We start from the raw sequence: 25551 nt of genomic DNA, 5'->3' as shown, positions 1-25551 counted from the left end.
TCCTACAAGTGGTTCTGGCCTAGCCCGCAGGTGATTTTGGCGTGTCCGGCAGGTGGTTCCGGCATGCTCGGCAGGTGGTTCAGGCATGTCTGGTAGGTGGTTCCGGTCTGTCCGCGAGGTGGTTCCGGCGTGTCAGGCACGTGGTTCCGGCATGTGTGACAGGTGGTTCTGGCATGTCCGGCAGGTGATTCTGGATTGTCCACCAAGTGGCTCTGGTGTAACCAGCAGGTGATTCCGGAGTGTACGGCAAGTGGTTCTGGCATAGCTGGCTGGTGATTTTGGGGTGTCCAGCAGGTGGCTCCAGCGAGTTGAGCAATTTGTGCCGGTGTGCTCAGCAGGTGGTTCAGGCAGGTCCGGCAGGTGTTTCTGGTCTGTCCAGTACGTGGTGCCGGCATGTCCGGCACGTGCTTCCAGTATGTTTGAGAGGTGGTTCCTACCTTCCCGGCGGGAGATTCCGGAGCGTCCGCCATGTGATTCTGGCCTACCTGGCAGGGGATTTTGGCGTCTCTGGCTGGTGGTTCCGGCGAGTCGAACAGGAGGTTCCGGCGTGCTCGGCAGGTGCATCCGGTGTCTCTGGCACGTCATTCTGGCACGTTCGAGAGGTGGTTCCGGCATGCCTGACAGGTGATTCCGGAGTGTCCGACAAGGGGTTCTGGCACGTCTGAGAGGTGGTTCCGGCATACCCTGCAGGTGATTCTGGCTTGTCTGCCGAGTGGTGCTGGCGTAGCCATCAGGTGATTTTGGCGTGTCCAGCAGGTGGCTCCAGCGAGTAGAGCAGGTTGTTCCAGCGTACTCAGCAGGTGGTTCAGGCGGGTCTGGCAGGTGGTTCCGGTCTCTCTAGTAGGTGGTTCCGGCGTGTCCGGCACGTGCTTCTGGCACGTCTGAGAGCTGGTTCCGGCATGCCCGGCGGGTGATTCCATAGAGTCCGCCACGTGGTTCTGGCCTAGCTGACAGGTGATTTTGGCGTCCCCGGCAGGTGGTTACAGCGAGTTGAGCAGGAGGTTCCGGCATGCTCGGCAGTTGCATCCGGTGTCTCTGGCACGTGGTTCTGGCACGTCTGACATTTGGTTGCATCATGTCTGGCAGGTGATTCCGGAGTGTCCGGCAAGAGGTTCTGGTGTAGCCGGCAGGTGATTTTGGCATGCCCGGCAGGTGTTTCTGGCGAGCTGTTCAGGTGGTTCCGGTGTTCTTGGCAGGTGATTCTGGCGTGTCCAGCAGGTGGTTCCGGTCTGTCCGGTAATGGGTTCCGTCATGTGCCGCACGTGGTTCTGGCACGTCTGAGAGGTGGTTCCCGCATGCCCGGCAGGTGCTCCAGGAGAGTCCTACAAGTGGTTCTGGCCTAGCCCGCAGGTGATTTTGGCGTGTCCGGCAGGTGGTTCCGGCATGCTCGGCAGGTGGTTCAGGCATGTCTGGTAGGTGGTTCCGGTCTGTCCGCGAGGTGGTTCCGGCGTGTCAGGCACGTGGTTCCGGCATGTGTGACAGGTGGTTCTGGCATGTCCGGCAGGTGATTCTGGATTGTCCACCAAGTGGCTCTGGTGTAACCAGCAGGTGATTCCGGAGTGTACGGCAAGTGGTTCTGGCATAGCTGGCTGGTGATTTTGGGGTGTCCAGCAGGTGGCTCCAGCGAGTCGAGCAAGTTGTGCCGGTGTGCTCAGCAGGTGGTTCAGGCAGGTCCGGCAGGTGTTTCTGGTCTGTCCAGTACGTGGTGCCGGCATGTCCGGCACGTGCTTCCAGTATGTTTGAGAGGTGGTTCCTACCTTCCCGGCGGGAGATTCCGGAGCGTCCGCCATGTGATTCTGGCCTACCTGGCAGGGGATTTTGGCGTCTCTGGCTGGTGGTTCCGGCGAGTCGAAGAGGAGGTTCCGGCGTGCTCGGCAGGTGCATCCGGTGTCTCTGGCACGTCATTCTGGCACGTTCGAGAGGTGGTTCCGGCATGCCTGACAGGTGATTCCGGAGTGTCCGACAAGGGGTTCTGGCACGTCTGAGAGGTGGTTCCGGCATACCCTGCAGGTGATTCTGGCTTGTCTGCCGAGTGGTGCTGGCGTAGCCATCAGGTGATTTTGGCGTGTCCAGCAGGTGGCTCCAGCGAGTAGAGCAGGTTGTTCCAGCGTACTCAGCAGGTGGTTCAGGCGGGTCTGGCAGGTGGTTCCGGTCTCTCTAGTAGGTGGTTCCGGCGTGTCCGGCACGTGCTTCTGGCACGTCTGAGAGCTGGTTCCGGCATGCCCGGCGGGTGATTCCATAGAGTCCGCCACGTGGTTCTGGCCTAGCTGACAGGTGATTTTGGCGTCCCCGGCAGGTGGTTACAGCGAGTTGAGCAGGAGGTTCCGGCATGCTCGGCAGTTGCATCCGGTGTCTCTGGCACGTGGTTCTGGCACGTCTGACATTTGGTTGCATCATGTCTGGCAGGTGATTCCGGAGTGTCCGGCAAGAGGTTCTGGTGTAGCCGGCAGGTGATTTTGGCATGTCCGGCAGGTGTTTCTGGCGAGCTGTTCAGGTGGTTCCGGTGTTCTTGGCAGGTGATTCTGGCGTGTCCAGCAGGTGGTTCCGGTCTGTCCGGTAATGGGTTCCGTCATGTGCCGCACGTGGTTCTGGCACGTCTGAGAGGTGGTTCCCGCATGCCCGGCAGGTGCTCCAGGAGAGTCCTACAAGTGGTTCTGGCCTAGCCCGCAGGTGATTTTGGCGTGTCCGGCAGGTGGTTCCGGCATGCTCGGCAGGTGGTTCAGGCATGTCTGGTAGGTGGTTCTGGTCTGTCCGCGAGGTGGTTCCGGCGTGTCAGGCACGTGGTTCCGGCATGTGTGACAGGTGGTTCTGGCATGTCCGGCAGGTGATTCTGGATTGTCCACCAAGTGGCTATGGTGTAACCAGCAGGTGATTCCGGAGTGTACGGCAAGTGGTTCTGGCATAGCTGGCTGGTGATTTTGGGGTGTCCAGCAGGTGGCTCCAGCGAGTCGAGCAAGTTGTGCCGGTGTGCTCAGCAGGTGGTTCAGGCAGGTCCGGCAGGTGTTTCTGGTCTGTCCAGTACGTGGTGCCGGCATGTCCGGCACGTGCTTCCAGTATGTTTGAGAGGTGGTTCCTACCTTCCCGGCGGGAGATTCCGGAGCGTCCGCCATGTGATTCTGGCCTACCTGGCAGGGGATTTTGGCGTCTCTGGCTGGTGGTTCCGGCGAGTCGAAGAGGAGGTTCCGGCGTGCTCGGCAGGTGCATCCGGTGTCTCTGGCACGTCATTCTGGCACGTTCGAGAGGTGGTTCCGGCATGCCTGACAGGTGATTCCGGAGTGTCCGACAAGGGGTTCTGGCACGTCTGAGAGGTGGTTCCGGCATACCCTGCAGGTGATTCTGGCTTGTCTGCCGAGTGGTGCTGGCGTAGCCATCAGGTGATTTTGGCGTGTCCAGCAGGTGGCTCCAGCGAGTAGAGCAGGTTGTTCCAGCGTACTCAGCAGGTGGTTCAGGCGGGTCTGGCAGGTGGTTCCGGTCTCTCTAGTAGGTGGTTCCGGCGTGTCCGGCACGTGCTTCTGGCACGTCTGAGAGCTGGTTCCGGCATGCCCGGCGGGTGATTCCATAGAGTCCGCCACGTGGTTCTGGCCTAGCTGACAGGTGATTTTGGCGTCCCCGGCAGGTGGTTGCAGCGAGTTGAGCAGGAGGTTCCGGCATGCTCGGCAGTTGCATCCGGTGTCTCTGGCACGTGGTTCTGGCACGTCTGACATTTGGTTGCATCATGTCTGGCAGGTGATTCCGGAGTGTCCGGCAAGAGGTTCTGGTGTAGCCGGCAGGTGATTTTGGCATGCCCGGCAGGTGTTTCTGGCGAGCTGTTCAGGTGGTTCCGGTGTTCTTGGCAGGTGATTCTGGCGTGTCCAGCAGGTGGTTCCGGTCTGTCCGGTAATGGGTTCCGTCATGTGCCGCACGTGGTTCTGGCACGTCTGAGAGGTGGTTCCCGCATGCCCGGCAGGTGCTCCAGGAGAGTCCTACAAGTGGTTCTGGCCTAGCCCGCAGGTGATTTTGGCGTGTCCGGCAGGTGGTTCCGGCATGCTCGGCAGGTGGTTCAGGCATGTCTGGTAGGTGGTTCCGGTCTGTCCGCGAGGTGGTTCCGGCGTGTCAGGCACGTGGTTCCGGCATGTGTGACAGGTGGTTCTGGCATGTCCGGCAGGTGATTCTGGATTGTCCACCAAGTGGCTCTGGTGTAACCAGCAGGTGATTCCGGAGTGTACGGCAAGTGGTTCTGGCATAGCTGGCTGGTGATTTTGGGGTGTCCAGCAGGTGGCTCCAGCGAGTCGAGCAAGTTGTGCCGGTGTGCTCAGCAGGTGGTTCAGGCAGGTCCGGCAGGTGTTTCTGGTCTGTCCAGTACGTGGTGCCGGCATGTCCGGCACGTGCTTCCAGTATGTTTGAGAGGTGGTTCCTACCTTCCCGGCGGGAGATTCCGGAGCGTCCGCCATGTGATTCTGGCCTACCTGGCAGGGGATTTTGGCGTCTCTGGCTGGTGGTTCCGGCGAGTCGAAGAGGAGGTTCCGGCGTGCTCGGCAGGTGCATCCGGTGTCTCTGGCACGTCATTCTGGCACGTTCGAGAGGTGGTTCCGGCATGCCTGACAGGTGATTCCGGAGTGTCCGACAAGGGGTTCTGGCACGTCTGAGAGGTGGTTCCGGCATACCCTGCAGGTGATTCTGGCTTGTCTGCCGAGTGGTGCTGGCGTAGCCATCAGGTGATTTTGGCGTGTCCAGCAGGTGGCTCCAGCGAGTAGAGCAGGTTGTTCCAGCGTACTCAGCAGGTGGTTCAGGCGGGTCTGGCAGGTGGTTCCGGTCTCTCTAGTAGGTGGTTCCGGCGTGTCCGGCACGTGCTTCTGGCACGTCTGAGAGCTGGTTCCGGCATGCCCGGCGGGTGATTCCATAGAGTCCGCCACGTGGTTCTGGCCTAGCTGACAGGTGATTTTGGCGTCCCCGGCAGGTGGTTACAGCGAGTTGAGCAGGAGGTTCCGGCATGCTCGGCAGTTGCATCCGGTGTCTCTGGCACGTGGTTCTGGCACGTCTGACATTTGGTTGCATCATGTCTGGCAGGTGATTCCGGAGTGTCCGGCAAGAGGTTCTGGTGTAGCCGGCAGGTGATTTTGGCATGCCCGGCAGGTGTTTCTGGCGAGCTGTTCAGGTGGTTCCGGTGTTCTTGGCAGGTGATTCTGGCGTGTCCAGCAGGTGGTTCCGGTCTGTCCGGTAATGGGTTCCGTCATGTGCCGCACGTGGTTCTGGCACATCTGAGAGGTGGTTCCCGCATGCCCGGCAGGTGCTCCAGGAGAGTCCTACAAGTGGTTCTGGCCTAGCCCGCAGGTGATTTTGGCGTGTCCGGCAGGTGGTTCCGGCATGCTCGGCAGGTGGTTCAGGCATGTCTGGTAGGTGGTTCCGGTCTGTCCGCGAGGTGGTTCCGGCGTGTCAGGCACGTGGTTCCGGCATGTGTGACAGGTGGTTCTGGCATGTCCGGCAGGTGATTCTGGATTGTCCACCAAGTGGCTCTGGTGTAACCAGCAGGTGATTCCGGAGTGTACGGCAAGTGGTTCTGGCATAGCTGGCTGGTGATTTTGGGGTGTCCAGCAGGTGGCTCCAGCGAGTCGAGCAAGTTGTGCCGGTGTGCTCAGCAGGTGGTTCAGGCAGGTCCGGCAGGTGTTTCTGGTCTGTCCAGTACGTGGTGCCGGCATGTCCGGCACGTGCTTCCAGTATGTTTGAGAGGTGGTTCCTACCTTCCCGGCGGGAGATTCCGGAGCGTCCGCCATGTGATTCTGGCCTACCTGGCAGGGGATTTTGGCGTCTCTGGCTGGTGGTTCCGGCGAGTCGAAGAGGAGGTTCCGGCGTGCTCGGCAGGTGCATCCGGTGTCTCTGGCACGTCATTCTGGCACGTTCGAGAGGTGGTTCCGGCATGCCTGACAGGTGATTCCGGAGTGTCCGACAAGGGGTTCTGGCACGTCTGAGAGGTGGTTCCGGCATACCCTGCAGGTGATTCTGGCTTGTCTGCCGAGTGGTGCTGGCGTAGCCATCAGGTGATTTTGGCGTGTCCAGCAGGTGGCTCCAGCGAGTAGAGCAGGTTGTTCCAGCGTACTCAGCAGGTGGTTCAGGCGGGTCTGGCAGGTGGTTCCGGTCTCTCTAGTAGGTGGTTCCGGCGTGTCCGGCACGTGCTTCTGGCACGTCTGAGAGCTGGTTCCGGCATGCCCGGCGGGTGATTCCATAGAGTCCGCCACGTGGTTCTGGCCTAGCTGACAGGTGATTTTGGCGTCCCCGGCAGGTGGTTGCAGCGAGTTGAGCAGGAGGTTCCGGCATGCTCGGCAGTTGCATCCGGTGTCTCTGGCACGTGGTTCTGGCACGTCTGACATTTGGTTGCATCATGTCTGGCAGGTGATTCCGGAGTGTCCGGCAAGAGGTTCTGGTGTAGCCGGCAGGTGATTTTGGCATGTCCGGCAGGTGTTTCTGGCGAGCTGTTCAGGTGGTTCCGGTGTTCTTGGCAGGTGATTCTGGCGTGTCCAGCAGGTGGTTCCGGTCTGTCCGGTAATGGGTTCCGTCATGTGCCGCACGTGGTTCTGGCACGTCTGAGAGGTGGTTCCCGCATGCCCGGCAGGTGCTCCAGGAGAGTCCTACAAGTGGTTCTGGCCTAGCCCGCAGGTGATTTTGGCGTGTCCGGCAGGTGGTTCCGGCATGCTCGGCAGGTGGTTCAGGCATGTCTGGTAGGTGGTTCTGGTCTGTCCGCGAGGTGGTTCCGGCGTGTCAGGCACGTGGTTCCGGCATGTGTGACAGGTGGTTCTGGCATGTCCGGCAGGTGATTCTGGATTGTCCACCAAGTGGCTATGGTGTAACCAGCAGGTGATTCCGGAGTGTACGGCAAGTGGTTCTGGCATAGCTGGCTGGTGATTTTGGGGTGTCCAGCAGGTGGCTCCAGCGAGTCGAGCAAGTTGTGCCGGTGTGCTCAGCAGGTGGTTCAGGCAGGTCCGGCAGGTGTTTCTGGTCTGTCCAGTACGTGGTGCCGGCATGTCCGGCACGTGCTTCCAGTATGTTTGAGAGGTGGTTCCTACCTTCCCGGCGGGAGATTCCGGAGCGTCCGCCATGTGATTCTGGCCTACCTGGCAGGGGATTTTGGCGTCTCTGGCTGGTGGTTCCGGCGAGTCGAAGAGGAGGTTCCGGCGTGCTCGGCAGGTGCATCCGGTGTCTCTGGCACGTCATTCTGGCACGTTCGAGAGGTGGTTCCGGCATGCCTGACAGGTGATTCCGGAGTGTCCGACAAGGGGTTCTGGCACGTCTGAGAGGTGGTTCCGGCATACCCTGCAGGTGATTCTGGCTTGTCTGCCGAGTGGTGCTGGCGTAGCCATCAGGTGATTTTGGCGTGTCCAGCAGGTGGCTCCAGCGAGTAGAGCAGGTTGTTCCAGCGTACTCAGCAGGTGGTTCAGGCGGGTCTGGCAGGTGGTTCCGGTCTCTCTAGTAGGTGGTTCCGGCGTGTCCGGCACGTGCTTCTGGCACGTCTGAGAGCTGGTTCCGGCATGCCCGGCGGGTGATTCCATAGAGTCCGCCACGTGGTTCTGGCCTAGCTGACAGGTGATTTTGGCGTCCCCGGCAGGTGGTTGCAGCGAGTTGAGCAGGAGGTTCCGGCATGCTCGGCAGTTGCATCCGGTGTCTCTGGCACGTGGTTCTGGCACGTCTGACATTTGGTTGCATCATGTCTGGCAGGTGATTCCGGAGTGTCCGGCAAGAGGTTCTGGTGTAGCCGGCAGGTGATTTTGGCATGCCCGGCAGGTGTTTCTGGCGAGCTGTTCAGGTGGTTCCGGTGTTCTTGGCAGGTGATTCTGGCGTGTCCAGCAGGTGGTTCCGGTCTGTCCGGTAATGGGTTCCGTCATGTGCCGCACGTGGTTCTGGCACGTCTGAGAGGTGGTTCCCGCATGCCCGGCAGGTGCTCCAGGAGAGTCCTACAAGTGGTTCTGGCCTAGCCCGCAGGTGATTTTGGCGTGTCCGGCAGGTGGTTCCGGCATGCTCGGCAGGTGGTTCAGGCATGTCTGGTAGGTGGTTCCGGTCTGTCCGCGAGGTGGTTCCGGCGTGTCAGGCACGTGGTTCCGGCATGTGTGACAGGTGGTTCTGGCATGTCCGGCAGGTGATTCTGGATTGTCCACCAAGTGGCTCTGGTGTAACCAGCAGGTGATTCCGGAGTGTACGGCAAGTGGTTCTGGCATAGCTGGCTGGTGATTTTGGGGTGTCCAGCAGGTGGCTCCAGCGAGTCGAGCAAGTTGTGCCGGTGTGCTCAGCAGGTGGTTCAGGCAGGTCCGGCAGGTGTTTCTGGTCTGTCCAGTACGTGGTGCCGGCATGTCCGGCACGTGCTTCCAGTATGTTTGAGAGGTGGTTCCTACCTTCCCGGCGGGAGATTCCGGAGCGTCCGCCATGTGATTCTGGCCTACCTGGCAGGGGATTTTGGCGTCTCTGGCTGGTGGTTCCGGCGAGTCGAAGAGGAGGTTCCGGCGTGCTCGGCAGGTGCATCCGGTGTCTCTGGCACGTCATTCTGGCACGTTCGAGAGGTGGTTCCGGCATGCCTGACAGGTGATTCCGGAGTGTCCGACAAGGGGTTCTGGCACGTCTGAGAGGTGGTTCCGGCATACCCTGCAGGTGATTCTGGCTTGTCTGCCGAGTGGTGCTGGCGTAGCCATCAGGTGATTTTGGCGTGTCCAGCAGGTGGCTCCAGCGAGTAGAGCAGGTTGTTCCAGCGTACTCAGCAGGTGGTTCAGGCGGGTCTGGCAGGTGGTTCCGGTCTCTCTAGTAGGTGGTTCCGGCGTGTCCGGCACGTGCTTCTGGCACGTCTGAGAGCTGGTTCCGGCATGCCCGGCGGGTGATTCCATAGAGTCCGCCACGTGGTTCTGGCCTAGCTGACAGGTGATTTTGGCGTCCCCGGCAGGTGGTTACAGCGAGTTGAGCAGGAGGTTCCGGCATGCTCGGCAGTTGCATCCGGTGTCTCTGGCACGTGGTTCTGGCACGTCTGACATTTGGTTGCATCATGTCTGGCAGGTGATTCCGGAGTGTCCGGCAAGAGGTTCTGGTGTAGCCGGCAGGTGATTTTGGCATGCCCGGCAGGTGTTTCTGGCGAGCTGTTCAGGTGGTTCCGGTGTTCTTGGCAGGTGATTCTGGCGTGTCCAGCAGGTGGTTCCGGTCTGTCCGGTAATGGGTTCCGTCATGTGCCGCACGTGGTTCTGGCACGTCTGAGAGGTGGTTCCCGCATGCCCGGCAGGTGCTCCAGGAGAGTCCTACAAGTGGTTCTGGCCTAGCCCGCAGGTGATTTTGGCGTGTCCGGCAGGTGGTTCCGGCATGCTCGGCAGGTGGTTCAGGCATGTCTGGTAGGTGGTTCCGGTCTGTCCGCGAGGTGGTTCCGGCGTGTCAGGCACGTGGTTCCGGCATGTGTGACAGGTGGTTCTGGCATGTCCGGCAGGTGATTCTGGATTGTCCACCAAGTGGCTCTGGTGTAACCAGCAGGTGATTCCGGAGTGTACGGCAAGTGGTTCTGGCATAGCTGGCTGGTGATTTTGGGGTGTCCAGCAGGTGGCTCCAGCGAGTCGAGCAAGTTGTGCCGGTGTGCTCAGCAGGTGGTTCAGGCAGGTCCGGCAGGTGTTTCTGGTCTGTCCAGTACGTGGTGCCGGCATGTCCGGCACGTGCTTCCAGTATGTTTGAGAGGTGGTTCCTACCTTCCCGGCGGGAGATTCCGGAGCGTCCGCCATGTGATTCTGGCCTACCTGGCAGGGGATTTTGGCGTCTCTGGCTGGTGGTTCCGGCGAGTCGAACAGGAGGTTCCGGCGTGCTCGGCAGGTGCATCCGGTGTCTCTGGCACGTCATTCTGGCACGTTCGAGAGGTGGTTCCGGCATGCCTGACAGGTGATTCCGGAGTGTCCGACAAGGGGTTCTGGCACGTCTGAGAGGTGGTTCCGGCATACCCTGCAGGTGATTCTGGCTTGTCTGCCGAGTGGTGCTGGCGTAGCCATCAGGTGATTTTGGCGTGTCCAGCAGGTGGCTCCAGCGAGTAGAGCAGGTTGTTCCAGCGTACTCAGCAGGTGGTTCAGGCGGGTCTGGCAGGTGGTTCCGGTCTCTCTAGTAGGTGGTTCCGGCGTGTCCGGCACGTGCTTCTGGCACGTCTGAGAGCTGGTTCCGGCATGCCCGGCGGGTGATTCCATAGAGTCCGCCACGTGGTTCTGGCCTAGCTGACAGGTGATTTTGGCGTCCCCGGCAGGTGGTTACAGCGAGTTGAGCAGGAGGTTCCGGCATGCTCGGCAGTTGCATCCGGTGTCTCTGGCACGTGGTTCTGGCACGTCTGACATTTGGTTGCATCATGTCTGGCAGGTGATTCCGGAGTGTCCGGCAAGAGGTTCTGGTGTAGCCGGCAGGTGATTTTGGCATGCCCGGCAGGTGTTTCTGGCGAGCTGTTCAGGTGGTTCCGGTGTTCTTGGCAGGTGATTCTGGCGTGTCCAGCAGGTGGTTCCGGTCTGTCCGGTAATGGGTTCCGTCATGTGCCGCACGTGGTTCTGGCACGTCTGAGAGGTGGTTCCCGCATGCCCGGCAGGTGCTCCAGGAGAGTCCTACAAGTGGTTCTGGCCTAGCCCGCAGGTGATTTTGGCGTGTCCGGCAGGTGGTTCCGGCATGCTCGGCAGGTGGTTCAGGCATGTCTGGTAGGTGGTTCCGGTCTGTCCGCGAGGTGGTTCCGGCGTGTCAGGCACGTGGTTCCGGCATGTGTGACAGGTGGTTCTGGCATGTCCGGCAGGTGATTCTGGATTGTCCACCAAGTGGCTCTGGTGTAACCAGCAGGTGATTCCGGAGTGTACGGCAAGTGGTTCTGGCATAGCTGGCTGGTGATTTTGGGGTGTCCAGCAGGTGGCTCCAGCGAGTCGAGCAAGTTGTGCCGGTGTGCTCAGCAGGTGGTTCAGGCAGGTCCGGCAGGTGTTTCTGGTCTGTCCAGTACGTGGTGCCGGCATGTCCGGCACGTGCTTCCAGTATGTTTGAGAGGTGGTTCCTACCTTCCCGGCGGGAGATTCCGGAGTGTCCGCCATGTGATTCTGGCCTACCTGGCAGGGGATTTTGGCGTCTCTGGCTGGTGGTTCCGGCGAGTCGAAGAGGAGGTTCCGGCGTGCTCGGCAGGTGCATCCGGTGTCTCTGGCACGTCATTCTGGCACGTTCGAGAGGTGGTTCCGGCATGCCTGACAGGTGATTCCGGAGTGTCCGACAAGGGGTTCTGGCACGTCTGAGAGGTGGTTCCGGCATACCCTGCAGGTGATTCTGGCTTGTCTGCCGAGTGGTGCTGGCGTAGCCATCAGGTGATTTTGGCGTGTCCAGCAGGTGGCTCCAGCGAGTAGAGCAGGTTGTTCCAGCGTACTCAGCAGGTGGTTCAGGCGGGTCTGGCAGGTGGTTCCGGTCTCTCTAGTAGGTGGTTCCGGCGTGTCCGGCACGTGCTTCTGGCACGTCTGAGAGCTGGTTCCGGCATGCCCGGCGGGTGATTCCATAGAGTCCGCCACGTGGTTCTGGCCTAGCTGACAGGTGATTTTGGCGTCCCCGGCAGGTGGTTACAGCGAGTTGAGCAGGAGGTTCCGGCATGCTCGGCAGTTGCATCCGGTGTCTCTGGCACGTGGTTCTGGCACGTCTGACATTTGGTTGCATCATGTCTGGCAGGTGATTCCGGAGTGTCCGGCAAGAGGTTCTGGTGTAGCCGGCAGGTGATTTTGGCATGCCCGGCAGGTGTTTCTGGCGAGCTGTTCAGGTGGTTCCGGTGTTCTTGGCAGGTGATTCTGGCGTGTCCAGCAGGTGGTTCCGGTCTGTCCGGTAATGGGTTCCGTCATGTGCCGCACGTGGTTCTGGCACGTCTGAGAGGTGGTTCCCGCATGCCCGGCAGGTGCTCCAGGAGAGTCCTACAAGTGGTTCTGGCCTAGCCCGCAGGTGATTTTGGCGTGTCCGGCAGGTGGTTCCGGCATGCTCGGCAGGTGGTTCAGGCATGTCTGGTAGGTGGTTCCGGTCTGTCCGCGAGGTGGTTCCGGCGTGTCAGGCACGTGGTTCCGGCATGTGTGACAGGTGGTTCTGGCATGTCCGGCAGGTGATTCTGGATTGTCCACCAAGTGGCTCTGGTGTAACCAGCAGGTGATTCCGGAGTGTACGGCAAGTGGTTCTGGCATAGCTGGCTGGTGATTTTGGGGTGTCCAGCAGGTGGCTCCAGCGAGTCGAGCAAGTTGTTCCGGTGTGCTCAGCAGGTGGTTCAGGCAGGTCCGGCAGGTGTTTCTGGTCTGTCCAGTACGTGGTGCCGGCATGTCCGGCACGTGCTTCCAGTATGTTTGAGAGGTGGTTCCTACCTTCCCGGCGGGAGATTCCGGAGCGTCCGCCATGTGATTCTGGCCTACCTGGCAGGGGATTTTGGCGTCTCTGGCTGGTGGTTCCGGCGAGTCGAACAGGAGGTTCCGGCGTGCTCGGCAGGTGCATCCGGTGTCTCTGGCACGTCATTCTGGCACGTTCGAGAGGTGGTTCCGGCATGCCTGACAGGTGATTCCGGAGTGTCCGACAAGGGGTTCTGGCACGTCTGAGAGGTGGTTCCGGCATACCCTGCAGGTGATTCTGGCTTGTCTGCCGAGTGGTGCTGGCGTAGCCATCAGGTGATTTTGGCGTGTCCAGCAGGTGGCTCCAGCGAGTAGAGCAGGTTGTTCCAGCGTACTCAGCAGGTGGTTCAGGCGGGTCTGGCAGGTGGTTCCGGTCTCTCTAGTAGGTGGTTCCGGCGTGTCCGGCACGTGCTTCTGGCACGTCTGAGAGCTGGTTCCGGCATGCCCGGCGGGTGATTCCATAGAGTCCGCCACGTGGTTCTGGCCTAGCTGACAGGTGATTTTGGCGTCCCCGGCAGGTGGTTGCAGCGAGTTGAGCAGGAGGTTCCGGCATGCTCGGCAGTTGCATCCGGTGTCTCTGGCACGTGGTTCTGGCACGTCTGACATTTGGTTGCATCATGTCTGGCAGGTGATTCCGGAGTGTCCGGCAAGAGGTTCTGGTGTAGCCGGCAGGTGATTTTGGCATGCCCGGCAGGTGTTTCTGGCGAGCTGTTCAGGTGGTTCCGGTGTTCTTGGCAGGTGATTCTGGCGTGTCCAGCAGGTGGTTCCGGTCTGTCCGGTAATGGGTTCCGTCATGTGCCGCACGTGGTTCTGGCACGTCTGAGAGGTGGTTCCCGCATGCCCGGCAGGTGCTCCAGGAGAGTCCTACAAGTGGTTCTGGCCTAGCCCGCAGGTGATTTTGGCGTGTCCGGCAGGTGGTTCCGGCATGCTCGGCAGGTGGTTCAGGCATGTCTGGTAGGTGGTTCCGGTCTGTCCGCGAGGTGGTTCCGGCGTGTCAGGCACGTGGTTCCGGCATGTGTGACAGGTGGTTCTGGCATGTCCGGCAGGTGATTCTGGATTGTCCACCAAGTGGCTCTGGTGTAACCAGCAGGTGATTCCGGAGTGTACGGCAAGTGGCTCTGGCATAGCTGGCTGGTGATTTTGGGGTGTCCAGCAGGTGGCTCCAGCGAGTCGAGCAAGTTGTTCCGGTGTGCTCAGCAGGTGGTTCAGGCAGGTCCGGCAGGTGTTTCTGGTCTGTCCAGTACGTGGTGCCGGCATGTCCGGCACGTGCTTCCAGTATGTTTGAGAGGTGGTTCCTACCTTCCCGGCGGGAGATTCCGGAGCGTCCGCCATGTGATTCTGGCCTACCTGGCAGGGGATTTTGGCGTCTCTGGCTGGTGGTTCCGGCGAGTCGAAGAGGAGGTTCCGGCGTGCTCGGCAGGTGCATCCGGTGTCTCTGGCACGTCATTCTGGCACGCTCGAGAGGTGGTTCCGGCATGCCTGACAGGTGATTCCGGAGTGTCCGACAAGGGGTTCTGGCACGTCTGAGAGGTGGTTCCGGCATACCCTGCAGGTGATTCTGGCTTGTCTGCCGAGTGGTGCTGGCGTAGCCATCAGGTGATTTTGGCGTGTCCAGCAGGTGGCTCCAGCGAGTAGAGCAGGTTGTTCCAGCGTACTCAGCAGGTGGTTCAGGCGGGTCTGGCAGGTGGTTCCGGTCTCTCTAGTAGGTGGTTCCGGCGTGTCCGGCACGTGCTTCTGGCACGTCTGAGAGCTGGTTCCGGCATGCCCGGCGGGTGATTCCATAGAGTCCGCCACGTGGTTCTGGCCTAGCTGACAGGTGATTTTGGCGTCCCCGGCAGGTGGTTACAGCGAGTTGAGCAGGAGGTTCCGGCATGCTCGGCAGTTGCATCCGGTGTCTCTGGCACGTGGTTCTGGCACGTCTGACATTTGGTTGCATCATGTCTGGCAGGTGATTCCGGAGTGTCCGGCAAGAGGTTCTGGTGTAGCCGGCAGGTGATTTTGGCATGCCCGGCAGGTGTTTCTGGCGAGCTGTTCAGGTGGTTCCGGTGTTCTTGGCAGGTGATTCTGGCGTGTCCAGCAGGTGGTTCCGGTCTGTCCGGTAATGGGTTCCGTCATGTGCCGCACGTGGTTCTGGCACGTCTGAGAGGTGGTTCCCGCATGCCCGGCAGGTGCTCCAGGAGAGTCCTACAAGTGGTTCTGGCCTAGCCCGCAGGTGATTTTGGCGTGTCCGGCAGGTGGTTCCGGCATGCTCGGCAGGTGGTTCAGGCATGTCTGGTAGGTGGTTCCGGTCTGTCCGCGAGGTGGTTCCGGCGTGTCAGGCACGTGGTTCCGGCATGTGTGACAGGTGGTTCTGGCATGTCCGGCAGGTGATTCTGGATTGTCCACCAAGTGGCTCTGGTGTAACCAGCAGGTGATTCCGGAGTGTACGGCAAGTGGCTCTGGCATAGCTGGCTGGTGATTTTGGGGTGTCCAGCAGGTGGCTCCAGCGAGTCGAGCAAGTTGTTCCGGTGTGCTCAGCAGGTGGTTCAGGCAGGTCCGGCAGGTGTTTCTGGTCTGTCCAGTACGTGGTGCCGGCATGTCCGGCACGTGCTTCCAGTATGTTTGAGAGGTGGTTCCTACCTTCCCGGCGGGAGATTCCGGAGCGTCCGCCATGTGATTCTGGCCTACCTGGCAGGGGATTTTGGCGTCTCTGGCTGGTGGTTCCGGCGAGTCGAACAGGAGGTTCCGGCGTGCTCGGCAGGTGCATCCGGTGTCTCTGGCACGTCATTCTGGCACGCTCGAGAGGTGGTTCCGGCATGCCTGACAGGTGATTCCGGAGTGTCCGACAAGGGGTTCTGGCACGTCTGAGAGGTGGTTCCGGCATACCCTGCAGGTGATTCTGGCTTGTCTGCCGAGTGGTGCTGGCGTAGCCATCAGGTGATTTTGGCGTGTCCAGCAGGTGGCTCCAGCGAGTAGAGCAGGTTGTTCCAGCGTACTCAGCAGGTGGTTCAGGCGGGTCTGGCAGGTGGTTCCGGTCTCTCTAGTAGGTGGTTCCGGCGTGTCCGGCACGTGCTTCTGGCACGTCTGAGAGCTGGTTCCGGCATGCCCGGCGGGTGATTCCATAGAGTCCGCCACGTGGTTCTGGCCTAGCTGACAGGTGATTTTGGCGTCCCCGGCAGGTGGTTACAGCGAGTTGAGCAGGAGGTTCCGGCATGCTCGGCAGTTGCATCCGGTGTCTCTGGCACGTGGTTCTGGCACGTCTGACATTTGGTTGCATCATGTCTGGCAGGTGATTCCGGAGTGTCCGGCAAGAGGTTCTGGTGTAGCCGGCAGGTGATTTTGGCATGTCCGGCAGGTGTTTCTGGCGAGCTGTTCAGGTGGTTCCGGTGTTCTTGGCAGGTGATTCTGGCGTGTCCAGCAGGTGGTTCCGGTCTGTCCGGTAATGGGTTCCGTCATGTGCCGCACGTGGTTCTGGCACGTCTGAGAGGTGGTTCCCGCATGCCCGGCAGGTGCTCCAGGAGAGTCCTACAAGTGGTTCTGGCCTAGCCCGCAGGTGATTTTGGCGTGTCCGGCAGGTGGTTCCGGCATGCTCGGCAGGTGGTTCAGGCATGTCTGGTAGGTGGTTCCGGTCTGTCCGCGAGGTGGTTCCGGCGTGTCAGGCACGTGGTTCCGGCATGTGTGACAGGTGGTTCTGGCATGTCCGGCAGGTGATTCTGGATTGTCCACCAAGTGGCTCTGGTGTAACCAGCAGGTGATTCCGGAGTGTACGGCAAGTGGCTCTGGCATAGCTGGCTGGTGATTTTGGGGTGTCCAGCAGGTGGCTCCAGCGAGTCGAGCAAGTTGTTCCGGTGTGCTCAGCAGGTGGTTCAGGCAGGTCCGGCAGGTGTTTCTGGTCTGTCCAGTACGTGGTGCCGGCATGTCCGGCACGTGCTTCCAGTATGTTTGAGAGGTGGTTCCTACCTTCCCGGCGGGAGATTCCGGAGCGTCCGCCATGTGATTCTGGCCTACCTGGCAGGGGATTTTGGCGTCTCTGGCTGGTGGTTCCGGCGAGTCGAAGAGGAGGTTCCGGCGTGCTCGGCAGGTGCATCCGGTGTCTCTGGCACGTCATTCTGGCACGCTCGAGAGGTGGTTCCGGCATGCCTGACAGGTGATTCCGGAGTGTCCGACAAGGGGTTCTGGCACGTCTGAGAGGTGGTTCCGGCATACCCTGCAGGTGATTCTGGCTTGTCTGCCGAGTGGTGCTGGCGTAGCCATCAGGTGATTTTGGCGTGTCCAGCAGGTGGCTCCAGCGAGTAGAGCAGGTTGTTCCAGCGTACTCAGCAGGTGGTTCAGGCGGGTCTGGCAGGTGGTTCCGGTCTCTCTAGTAGGTGGTTCCGGCGTGTCCGGCACGTGCTTCTGGCACGTCTGAGAGCTGGTTCCGGCATGCCCGGCGGGTGATTCCATAGAGTCCGCCACGTGGTTCTGGCCTAGCTGACAGGTGATTTTGGCGTCCCCGGCAGGTGGTTACAGCGAGTTGAGCAGGAGGTTCCGGCATGCTCGGCAGTTGCATCCGGTGTCTCTGGCACGTGGTTCTGGCACGTCTGACATTTGGTTGCATCATGTCTGGCAGGTGATTCCGGAGTGTCCGGCAAGAGGTTCTGGTGTAGCCGGCAGGTGATTTTGGCATGCCCGGCAGGTGTTTCTGGCGAGCTGTTCAGGTGGTTCCGGTGTTCTTGGCAGGTGATTCTGGCGTGTCCAGCAGGTGGTTCCGGTCTGTCCGGTAATGGGTTCCGTCATGTGCCGCACGTGGTTCTGGCACGTCTGAGAGGTGGTTCCCGCATGCCCGGCAGGTGCTCCAGGAGAGTCCTACAAGTGGTTCTGGCCTAGCCCGCAGGTGATTTTGGCGTGTCCGGCAGGTGGTTCCGGCATGCTCGGCAGGTGGTTCAGGCATGTCTGGTAGGTGGTTCCGGTCTGTCCGCGAGGTGGTTCCGGCGTGTCAGGCACGTGGTTCCGGCATGTGTGACAGGTGGTTCTGGCATGTCCGGCAGGTGATTCTGGATTGTCCACCAAGTGGCTCTGGTGTAACCAGCAGGTGATTCCGGAGTGTACGGCAAGTGGCTCTGGCATAGCTGGCTGGTGATTTTGGGGTGTCCAGCAGGTGGCTCCAGCGAGTCGAGCAAGTTGTTCCGGTGTGCTCAGCAGGTGGTTCAGGCAGGTCCGGCAGGTGTTTCTGGTCTGTCCAGTACGTGGTGCCGGCATGTCCGGCACGTGCTTCCAGTATGTTTGAGAGGTGGTTCCTACCTTCCCGGCGGGAGATTCCGGAGCGTCCGCCATGTGATTCTGGCCTACCTGGCAGGGGATTTTGGCGTCTCTGGCTGGTGGTTCCGGCGAGTCGAACAGGAGGTTCCGGCGTGCTCGGCAGGTGCATCCGGTGTCTCTGGCACGTCATTCTGGCACGCTCGAGAGGTGGTTCCGGCATGCCTGACAGGTGATTCCGGAGTGTCCGACAAGGGGTTCTGGCACGTCTGAGAGGTGGTTCCGGCATACCCTGCAGGTGATTCTGGCTTGTCTGCCGAGTGGTGCTGGCGTAGCCATCAGGTGATTTTGGCGTGTCCAGCAGGTGGCTCCAGCGAGTAGAGCAGGTTGTTCCAGCGTACTCAGCAGGTGGTTCAGGCGGGTCTGGCAGGTGGTTCCGGTCTCTCTAGTAGGTGGTTCCGGCGTGTCCGGCACGTGCTTCTGGCACGTCTGAGAGCTGGTTCCGGCATGCCCGGCGGGTGATTCCATAGAGTCCGCCACGTGGTTCTGGCCTAGCTGACAGGTGATTTTGGCGTCCCCGGCAGGTGGTTACAGCGAGTTGAGCAGGAGGTTCCGGCATGCTCGGCAGTTGCATCCGGTGTCTCTGGCACGTGGTTCTGGCACGTCTGACATTTGGTTGCATCATGTCTGGCAGGTGATTCCGGAGTGTCCGGCAAGAGGTTCTGGTGTAGCCGGCAGGTGATTTTGGCATGCCCGGCAGGTGTTTCTGGCGAGCTGTTCAGGTGGTTCCGGTGTTCTTGGCAGGTGATTCTGGCGTGTCCAGCAGGTGGTTCCGGTCTGTCCGGTAATGGGTTCCGTCATGTGCCGCACGTGGTTCTGGCACGTCTGAGAGGTGGTTCCCGCATGCCCGGCAGGTGCTCCAGGAGAGTCCTACAAGTGGTTCTGGCCTAGCCCGCAGGTGATTTTGGCGTGTCCGGCAGGTGGTTCCGGCATGCTCGGCAGGTGGTTCAGGCATGTCTGGTAGGTGGTTCCGGTCTGTCCGCGAGGTGGTTCCGGCGTGTCAGGCACGTGGTTCCGGCATGTGTGACAGGTGGTTCTGGCATGTCCGGCAGGTGATTCTGGATTGTCCACCAAGTGGCTCTGGTGTAACCAGCAGGTGATTCCGGAGTGTCCGGCAAGAGGTTCTGGTGTAGCCGGCAGGTGATTTTGGCATGCCCGGCAGGTGTTTCTGGCGAGCTGTTCAGGTGGTTCCGGTGTTCTTGGCAGGTGATTCTGGCGTGTCCAGCAGGTGGTTCCGGTCTGTCCGGTAATGGGTTCCGTCATGTGCCGCACGTGGTTCTGGCACGTCTGAGAGGTGGTTCCCGCATGCCCGGCAGGTGCTCCAGGAGAGTCCTACAAGTGGTTCTGGCCTAGCCCGCAGGTGATTTTGGCGTGTCCGGCAGGTGGTTCCGGCATGCTCGGCAGGTGGTTCAGGCATGTCTGGTAGGTGGTTCCGGTCTGTCCGCGAGGTGGTTCCGGCGTGTCAGGCACGTGGTTCCGGCATGTGTGACAGGTGGTTCTGGCATGTCCGGCAGGTGATTCTGGATTGTCCACCAAGTGGCTCTGGTGTAACCAGCAGGTGATTCCGGAGTGTACGGCAAGTGGCTCTGGCATAGCTGGCTGGTGATTTTGGGGTGTCCAGCAGGTGGCTCCAGCGAGTCGAGCAAGTTGTGCCGGTGTGCTCAGCAGGTGGTTCAGGCAGGTCCGGCAGGTGTTTCTGGTCTGTCCAGTACGTGGTGCCGGCATGTCCGGCACGTGCTTCCAGTATGTTTGAGAGGTGGTTCCTACCTTCCCGGCGGGAGATTCCGGAGCGTCCGCCATGTGATTCTGGCCTACCTGGCAGGGGATTTTGGCGTCTCTGGCTGGTGGTTCCTTCGAGTCGAACAGGAGGTTCCGGCGTGCTCGGCAGGTGCATCCGGTGTCTCTGGCACGTCATTCTGGCACGTTCGAGAGGTGGTTCCGGCATGCCTGACAGGTGATTCCGGAGTGTCCGACAAGGGGTTCTGGCACGTCTGAGAGGTGGTTCCGGCATACCCTGCAGGTGATTCTGGCTTGTCTGCCGAGTGGTGCTGGCGTAGCCATCAGGTGATTTTGGCGTGTCCAGCAGGTGGCTCCAGCGAGTAGAGCAGGTTGTTCCAGCGTACTCAGCAGGTGGTTCAGGCGGGTCTGGCAGGTGGTTCCGGTCTCTCTAGTAGGTGGTTCCGGCGTGTCCGGCACGTGCTTCTGGCACGTCTGAGAGCTGGTTCCGGCATGCCCGGCGGGTGATTCCATAGAGTCCGCCACGTGGTTCTGGCCTAGCTGACAGGTGATTTTGGCGTCCCCGGCAGGTGGTTACAGCGAGTTGAGCAGGAGGTTCCGGCATGCTCGGCAGTTGCATCCGGTGTCTCTGGCACGTGGTTCTGGCACGTCTGACATTTGGTTGCATCATGTCTGGCAGGTGATTCCGGAGTGTCCGGCAAGAGGTTCTGGTGTAGCCGGCAGGTGATTTTGGCATGCCCGGCAGGTGTTTCTGGCGAGCTGTTCAGGTGGTTCCGGTGTTCTTGGCAGGTGATTCTGGCGTGTCCAGCAGGTGGTTCCGGTCTGTCCGGTAATGGGTTCCGTCATGTGCCGCACGTGGTTCTGGCACGTCTGAGAGGTGGTTCCCGCATGCCCGGCAGGTGCTCCAGGAGAGTCCTACAAGTGGTTCTGGCCTAGCCCGCAGGTGATTTTGGCGTGTCCGGCAGGTGGTTCCGGCATGCTCGGCAGGTGGTTCAGGCATGTCTGGTAGGTGGTTCCGGTCTGTCCGCGAGGTGGTTCCGGCGTGTCAGGCACGTGGTTCCGGCATGTGTGACAGGTGGTTCTGGCATGTCCGGCAGGTGATTCTGGATTGTCCACCAAGTGGCTCTGGTGTAACCAGCAGGTGATTCCGGAGTGTACGGCAAGTGGCTCTGGCATAGCTGGCTGGTGATTTTGGGGTGTCCAGCAGGTGGCTCCAGCGAGTCGAGCAAGTTGTGCCGGTGTGCTCAGCAGGTGGTTCAGGCAGGTCCGGCAGGTGTTTCTGGTCTGTCCAGTACGTGGTGCCGGCATGTCCGGCACGTGCTTCCAGTATGTTTGAGAGGTGGTTCCTACCTTCCCGGCGGGAGATTCCGGAGCGTCCGCCATGTGATTCTGGCCTACCTGGCAGGGGATTTTGGCGTCTCTGGCTGGTGGTTCCGGCGAGTCGAAGAGGAGGTTCCGGCGTGCTCGGCAGGTGCATCCGGTGTCTCTGGCACGTCATTCTGGCACGTTCGAGAGGTGGTTCCGGCATGCCTGACAGGTGATTCCGGAGTGTCCGACAAGGGGTTCTGGCACGTCTGAGAGGTGGTTCCGGCATACCCTGCAGGTGATTCTGGCTTGTCTGCCGAGTGGTGCTGGCGTAGCCATCAGGTGATTTTGGCGTGTCCAGCAGGTGGCTCCAGCGAGTAGAGCAGGTTGTTCCAGCGTACTCAGCAGGTGGTTCAGGCGGGTCTGGCAGGTGGTTCCGGTCTCTCTAGTAGGTGGTTCCGGCGTGTCCGGCACGTGCTTCTGGCACGTCTGAGAGCTGGTTCCGGCATGCCCGGCGGGTGATTCCATAGAGTCCGCCACGTGGTTCTGGCCTAGCTGACAGGTGATTTTGGCGTCCCCGGCAGGTGGTTACAGCGAGTTGAGCAGGAGGTTCCGGCATGCTCGGCAGTTGCATCCGGTGTCTCTGGCACGTGGTTCTGGCACGTCTGACATTTGGTTGCATCATGTCTGGCAGGTGATTCCGGAGTGTCCGGCAAGAGGTTCTGGTGTAGCCGGCAGGTGATTTTGGCATGCCCGGCAGGTGTTTCTGGCGAGCTGTTCAGGTGGTTCCGGTGTTCTTGGCAGGTGATTCTGGCGTGTCCAGCAGGTGGTTCCGGTCTGTCCGGTAATGGGTTCCGTCATGTGCCGCACGTGGTTCTGGCACGTCTGAGAGGTGGTTCCCGCATGCCCGGCAGGTGCTCCAGGAGAGTCCTACAAGTGGTTCTGGCCTAGCCCGCAGGTGATTTTGGCGTGTCCGGCAGGTGGTTCCGGCATGCTCGGCAGGTGGTTCAGGCATGTCTGGTAGGTGGTTCCGGTCTGTCCGCGAGGTGGTTCCGGCGTGTCAGGCACGTGGTTCCGGCATGTGTGACAGGTGGTTCTGGCATGTCCGGCAGGTGATTCTGGATTGTCCACCAAGTGGCTCTGGTGTAACCAGCAGGTGATTCCGGAGTGTACGGCAAGTGGCTCTGGCATAGCTGGCTGGTGATTTTGGGGTGTCCAGCAGGTGGCTCCAGCGAGTCGAGCAAGTTGTGCCGGTGTGCTCAGCAGGTGGTTCAGGCAGGTCCGGCAGGTGTTTCTGGTCTGTCCAGTACGTGGTGCCGGCATGTCCGGCACGTGCTTCCAGTATGTTTGAGAGGTGGTTCCTACCTTCCCGGCGGGAGATTCCGGAGCGTCCGCCATGTGATTCTGGCCTACCTGGCAGGGGATTTTGGCGTCTCTGGCTGGTGGTTCCTTCGAGTCGAACAGGAGGTTCCGGCGTGCTCGGCAGGTGCATCCGGTGTCTCTGGCACGTCATTCTGGCACGTTCGAGAGGTGGTTCCGGCATGCCTGACAGGTGATTCCGGAGTGTCCGACAAGGGGTTCTGGCACGTCTGAGAGGTGGTTCCGGCATACCCTGCAGGTGATTCTGGCTTGTCTGCCGAGTGGTGCTGGCGTAGCCATCAGGTGATTTTGGCGTGTCCAGCAGGTGGCTCCAGCGAGTAGAGCAGGTTGTTCCAGCGTACTCAGCAGGTGGTTCAGGCGGGTCTGGCAGGTGGTTCCGGTCTCTCTAGTAGGTGGTTCCGGCGTGTCCGGCACGTGCTTCTGGCACGTCTGAGAGCTGGTTCCGGCATGCCCGGCGGGTGATTCCATAGAGTCCGCCACGTGGTTCTGGCCTAGCTGACAGGTGATTTTGGCGTCCCCGGCAGGTGGTTACAGCGAGTTGAGCAGGAGGTTCCGGCATGCTCGGCAGTTGCATCCGGTGTCTCTGGCACGTGGTTCTGGCACGTCTGACATTTGGTTGCATCATGTCTGGCAGGTGATTCCGGAGTGTCCGGCAAGAGGTTCTGGTGTAGCCGGCAGGTGATTTTGGCATGCCCGGCAGGTGTTTCTGGCGAGCTGTTCAGGTGGTTCCGGTGTTCTTGGCAGGTGATTCTGGCGTGTCCAGCAGGTGGTTCCGGTCTGTCCGGTAATGGGTTCCGTCATGTGCCGCACGTGGTTCTGGCACGTCTGAGAGGTGGTTCCCGCATGCCCGGCAGGTGCTCCAGGAGAGTCCTACAAGTGGTTCTGGCCTAGCCCGCAGGTGATTTTGGCGTGTCCGGCAGGTGGTTCCGGCATGCTCGGCAGGTGGTTCAGGCATGTCTGGTAGGTGGTTCCGGTCTGTCCGCGAGGTGGTTCCGGCGTGTCAGGCACGTGGTTCCGGCATGTGTGACAGGTGGTTCTGGCATGTCCGGCAGGTGATTCTGGATTGTCCACCAAGTGGCTCTGGTGTAACCAGCAGGTGATTCCGGAGTGTACGGCAAGTGGCTCTGGCATAGCTGGCTGGTGATTTTGGGGTGTCCAGCAGGTGGCTCCAGCGAGTCGAGCAAGTTGTGCCGGTGTGCTCAGCAGGTGGTTCAGGCAGGTCCGGCAGGTGTTTCTGGTCTGTCCAGTACGTGGTGCCGGCATGTCCGGCACGTGCTTCCAGTATGTTTGAGAGGTGGTTCCTACCTTCCCGGCGGGAGATTCCGGAGCGTCCGCCATGTGATTCTGGCCTACCTGGCAGGGGATTTTGGCGTCTCTGGCTGGTGGTTCCGGCGAGTCGAAGAGGAGGTTCCGGCGTGCTCGGCAGGTGCATCCGGTGTCTCTGGCACGTCATTCTGGCACGTTCGAGAGGTGGTTCCGGCATGCCTGACAGGTGATTCCGGAGTGTCCGACAAGGGGTTCTGGCACGTCTGAGAGGTGGTTCCGGCATACCCTGCAGGTGATTCTGGCTTGTCTGCCGAGTGGTGCTGGCGTAGCCATCAGGTGATTTTGGCGTGTCCAGCAGGTGGCTCCAGCGAGTAGAGCAGGTTGTTCCAGCGTACTCAGCAGGTGGTTCAGGCGGGTCTGGCAGGTGGTTCCGGTCTCTCTAGTAGGTGGTTCCGGCGTGTCCGGCACGTGCTTCTGGCACGTCTGAGAGCTGGTTCCGGCATGCCCGGCGGGTGATTCCATAGAGTCCGCCACGTGGTTCTGGCCTAGCTGACAGGTGATTTTGGCGTCCCCGGCAGGTGGTTACAGCGAGTTGAGCAGGAGGTTCCGGCATGCTCGGCAGTTGCATCCGGTGTCTCTGGCACGTGGTTCTGGCACGTCTGACATTTGGTTGCATCATGTCTGGCAGGTGATTCCGGAGTGTCCGGCAAGAGGTTCTGGTGTAGCCGGCAGGTGATTTTGGCATGCCCGGCAGGTGTTTCTGGCGAGCTGTTCAGGTGGTTCCGGTGTTCTTGGCAGGTGATTCTGGCGTGTCCAGCAGGTGGTTCCGGTCTGTCCGGTAATGGGTTCCGTCATGTGCCGCACGTGGTTCTGGCACGTCTGAGAGGTGGTTCCCGCATGCCCGGCAGGTGCTCCAGGAGAGTCCTACAAGTGGTTCTGGCCTAGCCCGCAGGTGATTTTGGCGTGTCCGGCAGGTGGTTCCGGCATGCTCGGCAGGTGGTTCAGGCATGTCTGGTAGGTGGTTCCGGTCTGTCCGCGAGGTGGTTCCGGCGTGTCAGGCACGTGGTTCCGGCATGTGTGACAGGTGGTTCTGGCATGTCCGGCAGGTGATTCTGGATTGTCCACCAAGTGGCTCTGGTGTAACCAGCAGGTGATTCCGGAGTGTACGGCAAGTGGTTCTGGCATAGCTGGCTGGTGATTTTGGGGTGTCCAGCAGGTGGCTCCAGCGAGTCGAGCAAGTTGTGCCGGTGTGCTCAGCAGGTGGTTCAGGCAGGTCCGGCAGGTGTTTCTGGTCTGTCCAGTACGTGGTGCCGGCATGTCCGGCACGTGCTTCCAGTATGTTTGAGAGGTGGTTCCTACCTTCCCGGCAGGAGATTCCGGAGCGTCCGCCATGTGATTCTGGCCTACCTGGCAGGGGATTTTGGCGTCTCTGGCTGGTGGTTCCGGCGAGTCGAACAGGAGGTTCCGGCGTGCTCGGCAGGTGCATCCGGTGTCTCTGGCACGTCATTCTGGCACGCTCGAGAGGTGGTTCCGGCATGCCTGACAGGTGATTCCGGAGTGTCCGACAAGGGGTTCTGGCACGTCTGAGAGGTGGTTCCGGCATACCCTGCAGGTGATTCTGGCTTGTCTGCCGAGTTGTGATGGCGTAGCCATCAGGTGATTTTGGCGTGTCCAGCAGGTGGCTCCAGCGAGTAGAGCAGGTTGTTCCAGCGTACTCAGCAGGTGGTTCAGGCGGGTCTGGCAGGTGGTTCCGGTCTCTCTAGTAGGTGGTTCCGGCGTGTCCGGCACGTGCTTCTGGCACGTCTGAGAGCTGGTTCCGGCATGCCCGGCGGGTGATTCCATAGAGTCCGCCACGTGGTTCTGGCCTAGCTGACAGGTGATTTTGGCGTCCCCGGCAGGTGGTTACAGCGAGTTGAGCAGGAGGTTCCGGCATGCTCGGCAGTTGCATCCGGTGTCTCTGGCACGTGGTTCTGGCACGTCTGACATTTGGTTGCATCATGTCTGGCAGGTGATTCCGGAGTGTCCGGCAAGAGGTTCTGGTGTAGCCGGCAGGTGATTTTGGCATGCCCGGCAGGTGTTTCTGGCGAGCTGTTCAGGTGGTTCCGGTGTTCTTGGCAGGTGATTCTGGCGTGTCCAGCAGGTGGTTCCGGTCTGTCCGGTAATGGGTTCCGTCATGTGCCGCACGTGGTTCTGGCACGTCTGAGAGGTGGTTCCCGCATGCCCGGCAGGTGCTCCAGGAGAGTCCTACAAG

The sequence above is a fragment of the Equus asinus genome, chromosome 10 (assembly GCF_041296235.1).
Source record: "Equus asinus isolate D_3611 breed Donkey chromosome 10, EquAss-T2T_v2, whole genome shotgun sequence".
NCBI lineage: Eukaryota > Metazoa > Chordata > Mammalia > Perissodactyla > Equidae > Equus > Equus asinus.
This window is presented reverse-complemented; position numbering follows the sequence as displayed.